Source organism: Frankliniella occidentalis, unplaced genomic scaffold (assembly GCF_000697945.3).
Source record: "Frankliniella occidentalis isolate FOCC.00 unplaced genomic scaffold, Focc_3.1 Scaffold60, whole genome shotgun sequence".
Classification (NCBI taxonomy): domain Eukaryota; kingdom Metazoa; phylum Arthropoda; class Insecta; order Thysanoptera; family Thripidae; genus Frankliniella; species Frankliniella occidentalis.
In genome coordinates this window covers 707422-715949 of record NW_026267190.1, presented here as the reverse complement: position 1 = coordinate 715949, position 8528 = coordinate 707422, and the positions used below count along the sequence as shown (strand labels likewise).

Sequence of the window (8528 nt, the reverse complement as noted above, 5' to 3'; positions counted from 1 at the left end):
GCCCCGCCTCGCCCCGCCCCGCCTCGCTCAGCCGACGCACCTCTCCGGACTTATTTCGCGAGTCATAACGCTGGGGCAGTGTATATGGAGTGTCCGGCGGGCCAAGGCGGCGGCGCACATGGCTCGCCTCGCCCATATTCATATTTCCCCGCCCCGGCCCCGCGCCGCGTGCGGCCAATAGGCTGGCAGTCATTTGTTATCCGTCCCGCCAATATTTTGAGCGCGAAAAAAAGAAGAAGAAATAAGACAGTCCGAGGCCCCAGGATGGCAGGAGCCGCTTGCAAAGAGATGGGGCCGATACACACCAAACGGAATTTTCCCTTACGCACAGGATATTGTTGTTGTTTTTTTTTTCACACACAAAAAAATAAGAGTACGATTTTTATTTTTCGAAATTGTCAGCCGTCATCCGCCTATATGTGGAGTAGCATAGGCGCCCGCCGGTCGGGCAAATAGAGGGAAAGACGGGCGTGACCCGGCCAGGTAAATGAGTGCGAGCGAGACGGGCGGTATTTGTGTACCATAGAGCCAGGTGCCGCACCGCTGCCTTGTATCGAGGCCATCGCGGGCTCTGTTTGCTGACCGGATGTTGTTGTTGTTTTTGTTGTTTGCGGTGGCAATATTGTTGTTGTTGCCGCAGCTGGGCCCGGGCCCGGGCGGGCGGGGAGGGGGAGGGGACACGACTCTGTACGCGCAGAGGCTAGATTCGGGACGACTACCACTATTTGCGCTCATCCACACACATACAGCCGCACCTGCGCTGGGGGGGGGGGGCGGCGAGGCTTGCAGAGAGGCCTGCACAGAGGCCTGGCGCCGCCGCCCCCATACCTTGCAGTGGTGGTCGCACCCCATCTGGATAGCCGAGGCTGCTGCTGCTGGACCAGAGAACGTCAGACAATATTAAATGAAAGGTCTGCGCTCGTTATTTACATAACACCTCTCGGGCCGGCCGGCCTCCCCCTCCGCCCCGTCCCGCCTCGTCCCGCCCCTTCCGTACCCAAACAGTCCGACTCGTCTCGCGCGCACCCCTATGACTGCCTCCTCTCCTTCTCTCTCGCACACTCTCCCTCTCTGTCCTCTCTCGCACATTCTCGCTCTCTCTGTCCTCCTCCTCCCCGCCCGCCCCGCGCGCACGGCGCACACCCCTTGTTTTTCATACTCCTAACGACCAGGCATTCGTCTTTCTCGTGAATGGTCACTCCCTTTCCTCCCGCGTCCCCGGACGGAACGCACGGACCCGGGCCACTGTGCATGCTTATCCCCCTCCCACACACACACACACACACACACACCAGGGTAGGGAAAAAGCAGCTCCGAAACAAAAGGAGGAGAAGTTCGCCACTTGGATTTTTATTTTAATTGCAAATACGGGCCCTCCAGCCCGCTCCAGCCCCAACCGCCCGCGCCTGTGCATCGCTCCGCCAACGGCTCAACGCTGCTTCGCTAATTTCGGACCTCACACGAGGCGGGGATGCTGTCGCAAAACAACAGCCTGGAACACACCCATGCCTTTGCCCTGCATGGTCCCCTTCTCGCTTACAGGCCCCTTTTTTTGCAGAGTAGCCTGCACCTCGTCGTGTTGTCAGCCACTGGCGGGCGCGTCCTGCCGCGAATATTTCAATTCCGGAAGGATTTAGCAGCGCGGCGGCGCCTCGCGACGAACGAACCAATCACCTCCAATGAATCGAGAGGGAAATCCGTTGCGACAGCGCGAGCCCCTCCACCCACACCCACCCACCTCCCCTAATTCATATAAATATCAGCCCCTTATGTCAGCGTGGAGGCAGAGACAGAGAGAAAAGCAGAGGGGGGGGGGAGGGAGAGAAGAAGAGGGAAAGAGAGCGAGAGAGAGCGAGAGTGGAAAAGGGGTGCGAAAAGAGATGCAGGCGGGCCTCCCCGCCCCCGCCCGCCCCACTACGGCCGAGGAGTGTCTTCATTTTTATGTTGCAGACACCATGTCATATTTCTTCCTCGCCACCGACTGCCCAGTGATGTACTGCACGCACCCTTCCCTCCCCGCGCCGGGGACCTTGCCTTGCCCGGGCCCCACACCCCTATTGTTATTATTCTATTTGTAACGTGGCGGCGGCGGCGGCGTCCCTCGGGCGAGCACCAGGTCGCGACCCAAAAGCTTGCGGCCGCCGCGTAGAATCCCCAACGGGGACACCCACCGCTGCGCGGAGGGACACATCTTCTCGAAGAGATTGAAATTTCAGCCGGAGTTTACACGCCCCCGTGTGTCGGACTGTGTGAAGCCCAGCCCGTCCGCGGCGAAATATCTCCTCCGGGAATCCGGGCGAAGCGGAAGGGGACACCGCAGTGGTAACGGTCGACAAGGAGGAAAGGACTCCAAGGGGAGAAAGAAAGGTGTGTGAATGTCACACGCTTGTAGATGTGAGAATGTTACACGTTTGTAGGTGTGTCGTTAATGCCCATTTGTCACACTGCAGGGAGAAAAAGTGTGAATGGTCACACACGTGTTCCTCTGCAGACATGTTGTACGAATGTTGTTCACGGTTCACACACCTACAAGTGTGCGACATTCACGCCTTTGGGTTTCCGGTGCAGCCTGTGCAACTAGATAGGAGAAAGGAAACTGCTACTGCCAGCACGGTCTCGCCCACCGAAAAAATATTTTTATCGATACACTAAGTTGATTAACATTGGTTGTCACCCTCACGAGGCTGCCCGCCCGCCCCGGCTAGGGACGGGACGGGGGCAAAGACCAAGAGAGCAAGTAATTCCAAGGTTATTCCAGGCCCCGATCAGGCGGGGTGGCGCCGAGGGGGCGGAGTGGGCTCTCCAGTTAATAACACAACGACACCAAAACAAATACACCGCCATAAAATATGACGGAAATAAGCTCTCGTTGGTCAACTATCTCGTCCGGTCAGCAAAACTGAGAAGGGAGGGGGGGAGAGCGAGAGAGAGAGAAAAGGAGAACAGTGCGAGTGGCAGAAGGGTGGAGTGTCCCCGCAGTCTGTCCTTGTCTTGTGCTCACTCCCCAAGCAGTCTCTGTCTCTGTCTCTCTCTTCTTGTTTCTCTCCGCCTCTCTTGGAAATGAGAGTGAGAGAGCGTCCGATACGATCGAATCAAGTCGATCTTCGATCTCTCTCCGCACGGACCGGTCCAGCAGTAAGTAGCGACCGGCCGGCCAGAGCTAAATGGTGGTCAGCCTTCCCCTCCCATCCTCGGCTTCCGACAAACAGCACCATCAGCACAGTGCCCAACAACAAGACTTAGGCCCCTCGTGAGGTCGAGCGACCCGGACAGAGAAAATAATAACCATCCAAGTATCGGACCGCCCAAACTAAAAGAGCAAAATAACTAAAGTCCGGAAAACTATTTGTTTTATGAGTAGGTCGGTCCACTGCGGGGGTAGAAGAGGATATCACGGCGGGGTAAGTGGACCGTGGCGGAGCGTGGCGGAGCGTGGCGGAGCGGGGCGTGGCGGGGCTTGGTGGAGCGGGGCGCGGTCCCCAATGACCGATTGACACGTCGGTAGCCGGGAGCTGAGAGGTCGGTGAAAAATGCAACCATCAGCGTGACAACCGCCTTTCGACAAACGTTTGTCTCAAATCAAGCGACTGACGCCGTCTGAGGGGCGAGGGGCGAGAAAAGGCGCGACAGAGGACGAAAAGAAGGGGGAAAAAAGGCAAGAAGAAAAAGAGGGAAAAGACCTTATCGCCTTAGTCCGGTGACGCGTGAACAAGAGGAATCGAAAGTGACCCCACCCGCCCTGCCACCCCCAAAGCTACGCTGGGCAACGGGCTGTCAGCAGGGCGACCGATGCCGTCTTTACGTAAGAATAGCGCAAAACAACCCCCCCTATGTGCGAAGAAAATGGATACTTCACAATTACAAAGCAATTGATGTGCAGCTACAAATTCTTCGTATGCTAAAATATCTATGGTCAATAATTTTGGGTAATTTTTCTTTATAACAGTAGCCCGTCTTGTGTGTGGGTAATTTGTGGAAAGGTTAATAAAAATTTAGAGAAGTAAAACGGTACAGGAACAAAGACAGCCTGCCCTCCTACACTTCGGTCATCGCATCATGGGCCGAGTGCTTAACGCATACACACGACACAAGATTAGTCCCGACTTCCCGCCCCTGTCCGGAAAATGGGTGGTTGGCCGCACGGGCTGACGGGGGAAGGCTGGCGGGGTAGGGAGGAGGGGGAGAGGGGGGCTCGCCAGTGGCTAGCTAGGGGAGGGAGGGGAGGGGGATTCTAGCAGGGAGAGGTGTCCCTTCCTTTCTTCCAAACCATTAGCCGGTATAAATCTCCTCACGTCCTCACCCTGCCGCGCCGCCGCGCTGCCCGGCAGAGAGAGAGAGAGAGAGGGGGGGGGGGAGCAGCCTTGAAGCCGGCAAGCGACGTCTGCCGATTGAGACATCGACAGTCCTCACCACACTGAGAGGAGGAGATCCGTCTGGCAGGCAGAGCGAGCGAGAGCCGGAACTGCAGCCGCACTGATTTGTCACACACTGCCAGGTCGGCGCGGAGATGAGAATCCCCCCACACGCCCACACACCACCACCAGCAGCGCCTCCGGCGCATCGAGCATGCTCCGGTCGAGTGTATATTTTTCGCCTCCTTCACCGACTAAACTTAATTCAGGAAATCCAGGAAGCAGAGAGCAGTTTCCGACGGACGCACGACTGGCTTTATCCCCCCGCTCCGCCCCTTTCCCTCATCTCTCCCTCCCTCCCTCACTCTCTCTCTCTTGCACCTTGCCCGGCGCACTGTGGTGCTCGCTCGCGGCCTAGGCGGAGTACATACTAATGACGGTGGTCCTCCTAGGGGAGACTGACTGCGGGCTGATCAGGGGGCAGATAATAAAATTCGCTCTCTTGTTTCTCCTAATCGTACGTAAGCATCACATAATTCCAGCGATCCCCACCCCGCTCGGCCCGCGCGGCGCAGCCTCTGGAGAGAGGGGAGGGAGGGGGAGGACTTCCCTCTGGCACTCCGCTCCCTCGCGGGCAACCCCTGGCCATCGCCCCCAACATCCTCCGCGCGAGCTGCGGCACCGTTGCGAAATGCTCGACGACCAAAAGAAAACAAGTAGGGAAGGAAAGAATTTAAGCACCACTTGCAAATCCAGAAGTATGCTCAAAACGGATCACCTGGTTAAGTAAAATCGCCGAGTTAAACGACAAGCGACAATCATCAGCAGCTGCCTCAGTAGCTACACGTTATGCTGCGGGAAAAAAAAATCCGGCTGGTAAAGAGAGAAAGTGAGCGTATCTCTGACGGGAGGGGGCGGGGTGGGGTGAGAGGCGTTTGCATGGAAATTGCCCCGTTGCAGACGCGCGGCGAGGCAGCGAGGTGAGAAGGAGGCGCGGGCACATTACACGTGTAGCACAGGGAGGGGCGGGGGTAGGTTGCACTTCGGGCGAGGCGTCGGCCAGGGACAAAAAGAAAATACTGGTAAGTTCAGAGTAAGAATTAGGGAAATTTTCCCGGTCAAAACATAGGGGATCATTCAGAAAGTGCATCCGTCTTTCACCGTTACGAACCTGCCAAGTTCAGCTTCTGCATGCCGTCAAAGCCCCTGGTAGGTAGATAACAGTGCCTGCAGTACGTGTGTGTACTGCGGGTGGCCTACCTTGAGTGTCGCAGGCGCCGGGCTCCCATAATTTGCCAGAGAGGTGGGTGCCACCGATGAAAACAGACAAACCTGGACGATACCTAATCCTTAAAACCTTCCTGGTATGACATAGTTGTGACTATGTAGATTGTCTAAAACGGCCAATAGTACTTTCGAAAAACAAATTTTTGACTGAGCAGAAGATTAAACCATGTGCACAACATGAATTCTTTGGAACACTCTGACAATCAACCTAACATGTTGTTGGGTTGTTGCACGAAAAAGTGCAGCGTTTTCAACCGTTTTATTTTAGCACATTACGAATTTTAAAACAACTTAGCTGCTGGAACATCGAAGGATAACTTTTTACTCCATAAAGGAAATTGCTCAACAAGTGTTGAGGATAAATTTTTATTAAGAACGAACAGAGTTTTTGGTTGTTACACATACACTTCCCTTGACACTTCCCCTATATACACATTCAGAAGGGCAGTGGTCGAACGCGAGGCAGAGCTAGCCGACAGCGGCGGACAGCGGCCTATAGATGGTCCCTTTGGTGTTCTAATTCCGACACGGGTCGGGGTTCGAGGTCACCTAACAACACACACTGCCGGGCCGGGGAAGTGCCATCGAGAACGCCCCGCGCGCCCGTGTACAGTCATCTGAATAAAACTTTATGCCCGTGTGAGGCACGGCCGCGGCGCCGCCTGAATACAAAGCTGACCGGAAGCGGCGGCAGCGCCGGCGGAAGTGCGGCTGCGGCGCCACTCGCCCGAATATGGAGAAAGTTAATATGGTGTGAGGCCGCGCCACCCCGCCGAGGGGCGCGACCCCTGGTGGGGCCCTGGGGAGGAATGCGCGCACCAGGTGGACCACCCCGCCCCACCGCTCCGCCCCAGCCCGGCACAGGCGGCCCTTCAATATTCACAATACAACCACCACCGCCTGGCCCATATATAGCTCTTCAGCTGTCGCTCGCTCTTCCGCGGACTGTTGCCAGCAGCTCGCAGACGTTTCCTCCGAGAAACTTTCCGTTCACAATAATTTGTGTTTTATTTTATATAGTTCGATTGCAATGTCCAAACTGCTCAACCTGCAGTTTTTCATAATTTCATAACTTTAAAATTCTTCTTGCGCAACTAAGGGCATGAAAAACCTTTAACAAAAAAGCGCAATAAACTAACTTAAATTGCTTGAGGAGCGATTTTTTGATTTATATAATTCCCATCTAGATTTTAAACTCTAAATAGCTGTTTCTTGCCTTAATTTTCCAGTTTCAGTTCTGTGACACCTTAAGATTGCAAAAGATTCAAATTCTACAGCACTTTTGTTTCACATAGTCGTCTACTCGCCTAGATTTTCAAAAAGAGCAATAATACACAAGCACCGGACCACATTCCTACAAGAGGACGTACTCCAAAAAAAAAGCACAGGCGCATCGTGGGTCAGTCGTCTCCTCCTGCTGCCCCTCCTCTCCAACTCGCTCATAAAACACATCATCCCGCTCTCCCCTCCGTCCGTAACGCCGATCATAACCAAACGTGTGATAAGGCGGAACAAGATCCCCACCCCCACCCCCTCACCCCGACGACAAAGCTCGCCGTGCGGAGCTACAAATCGGCCCTCTGATGCCCTTTCAATAAGGGGAATATGTGTTTGCGCGCCCCGTCCCGCGGGCGGTGAGCGCTCCCCGGGGACCTCCAGCAGCCCGGAGCTTCCAGCAGCGCGGCGACCCCTCCAGGCCCCTCCAGGCCGCTCCACGCCGCCCCTGGAGGCCCATCGCCTGCTTGCTGGACAGTTGCGCCGCTCGCGTGTCGTCAGGCGGTGATACTTTTAAGGAATTTGACACACACACACGCATCCAGGGCCCGTTCAAGAAGGGCCCAGCAGCGCCTCTCCTCCACCCCATCCCCGGCCCGACACACAAATTCGTACCCCCTGCCCCTCCTCCTTTGCTGATGAATCGTACGACGGCAAGTCGTTTTTCGCCATCCGTATATCGATATTGGCCAGCGGCCGGGGGGGAAGTCCGGGGAAGACCTGTGGGGACCGGCGGGGAGGGGAGGGGCGGGGCGTCATAGCATATCGCCGCGCCACGCCACGCCGTGCTGTCGCCCCGGACTATTACCATGTTTTATCGGGTCCCCGGCGTTTTCAATAAGGACGCGCAGCTTCCTGTGTGTCCGCCGGACGATAAGGAAACACATTTCTCCAGGAGCAGCAGCAGCAGAAGCATAGCAGCAGCGTGTGGCAGAGTCTCTGCTCTGACCCCTGCACAGTGCACAGCGACGAGTGCGTTGCGTACGGACGGCAGTGACATGCTCGAAACACAAGCAAGGGAAGAAGGGAAGGATTCTCCTCGACTTTCTCAACGGTACCTGGTGGCGGATTCGCGCCGTCCCCCGTCCACATTTAGCTGTTAAAACTGTGCGGCACGCACGCCTATAAGCAGTGACCAGGGTGACCTATCGTCTATTTATTTCCAAAGCCGCCTTTTAACAGGAGCGAGTAAGTGTACCCAACCGCACACCTGTATTCGGTATGGTATGGAATGGAGGTAGAGGGGGGAAGGGGGTAGGTCCGTTGTGTTTAGAGGCGGTCCACGGCCATCGTCTCCGAGTGCAGCAACACAAGTCAGACTGCTCCCTGCAGGCCGCCCCGCATCGCCACGCCACGTCGAACGCAGGACGGGGCGACGAAAGACAATCGCGATTTTATGAGTTTGCCGCAAAGAGGGGGGGTCGGTCGGTCGGAGAGCGAAGGAAGAAGGTGAGAATCGATTGTGATGGTGGCTGTGCGGTGGCTGTGCGGTGGCTGTGCGGGCCGCGCGCCGTGGAGGGGGCGGCGCCTGCGGGGTAGGCAGCCAGTCGGGCGGCGCTGCGCTGCGGGGGGCGTGGCCGGGTGGAGCCAGGCGCGGCGCGGGTGGGGCGGGGG

General features: G+C 56.5%; 1 protein-coding gene across 1 annotated transcript in view; it reads right to left on the bottom strand.

Annotated features, from left to right (window-relative positions):
* The window catches only part of LOC113210324 (forkhead box protein P1), an 82220-nt gene that overhangs the window by 65465 nt on the left and 8227 nt on the right, over positions 1–8528 (bottom strand). The gene's annotated exons all lie outside the window — the stretch shown is intronic.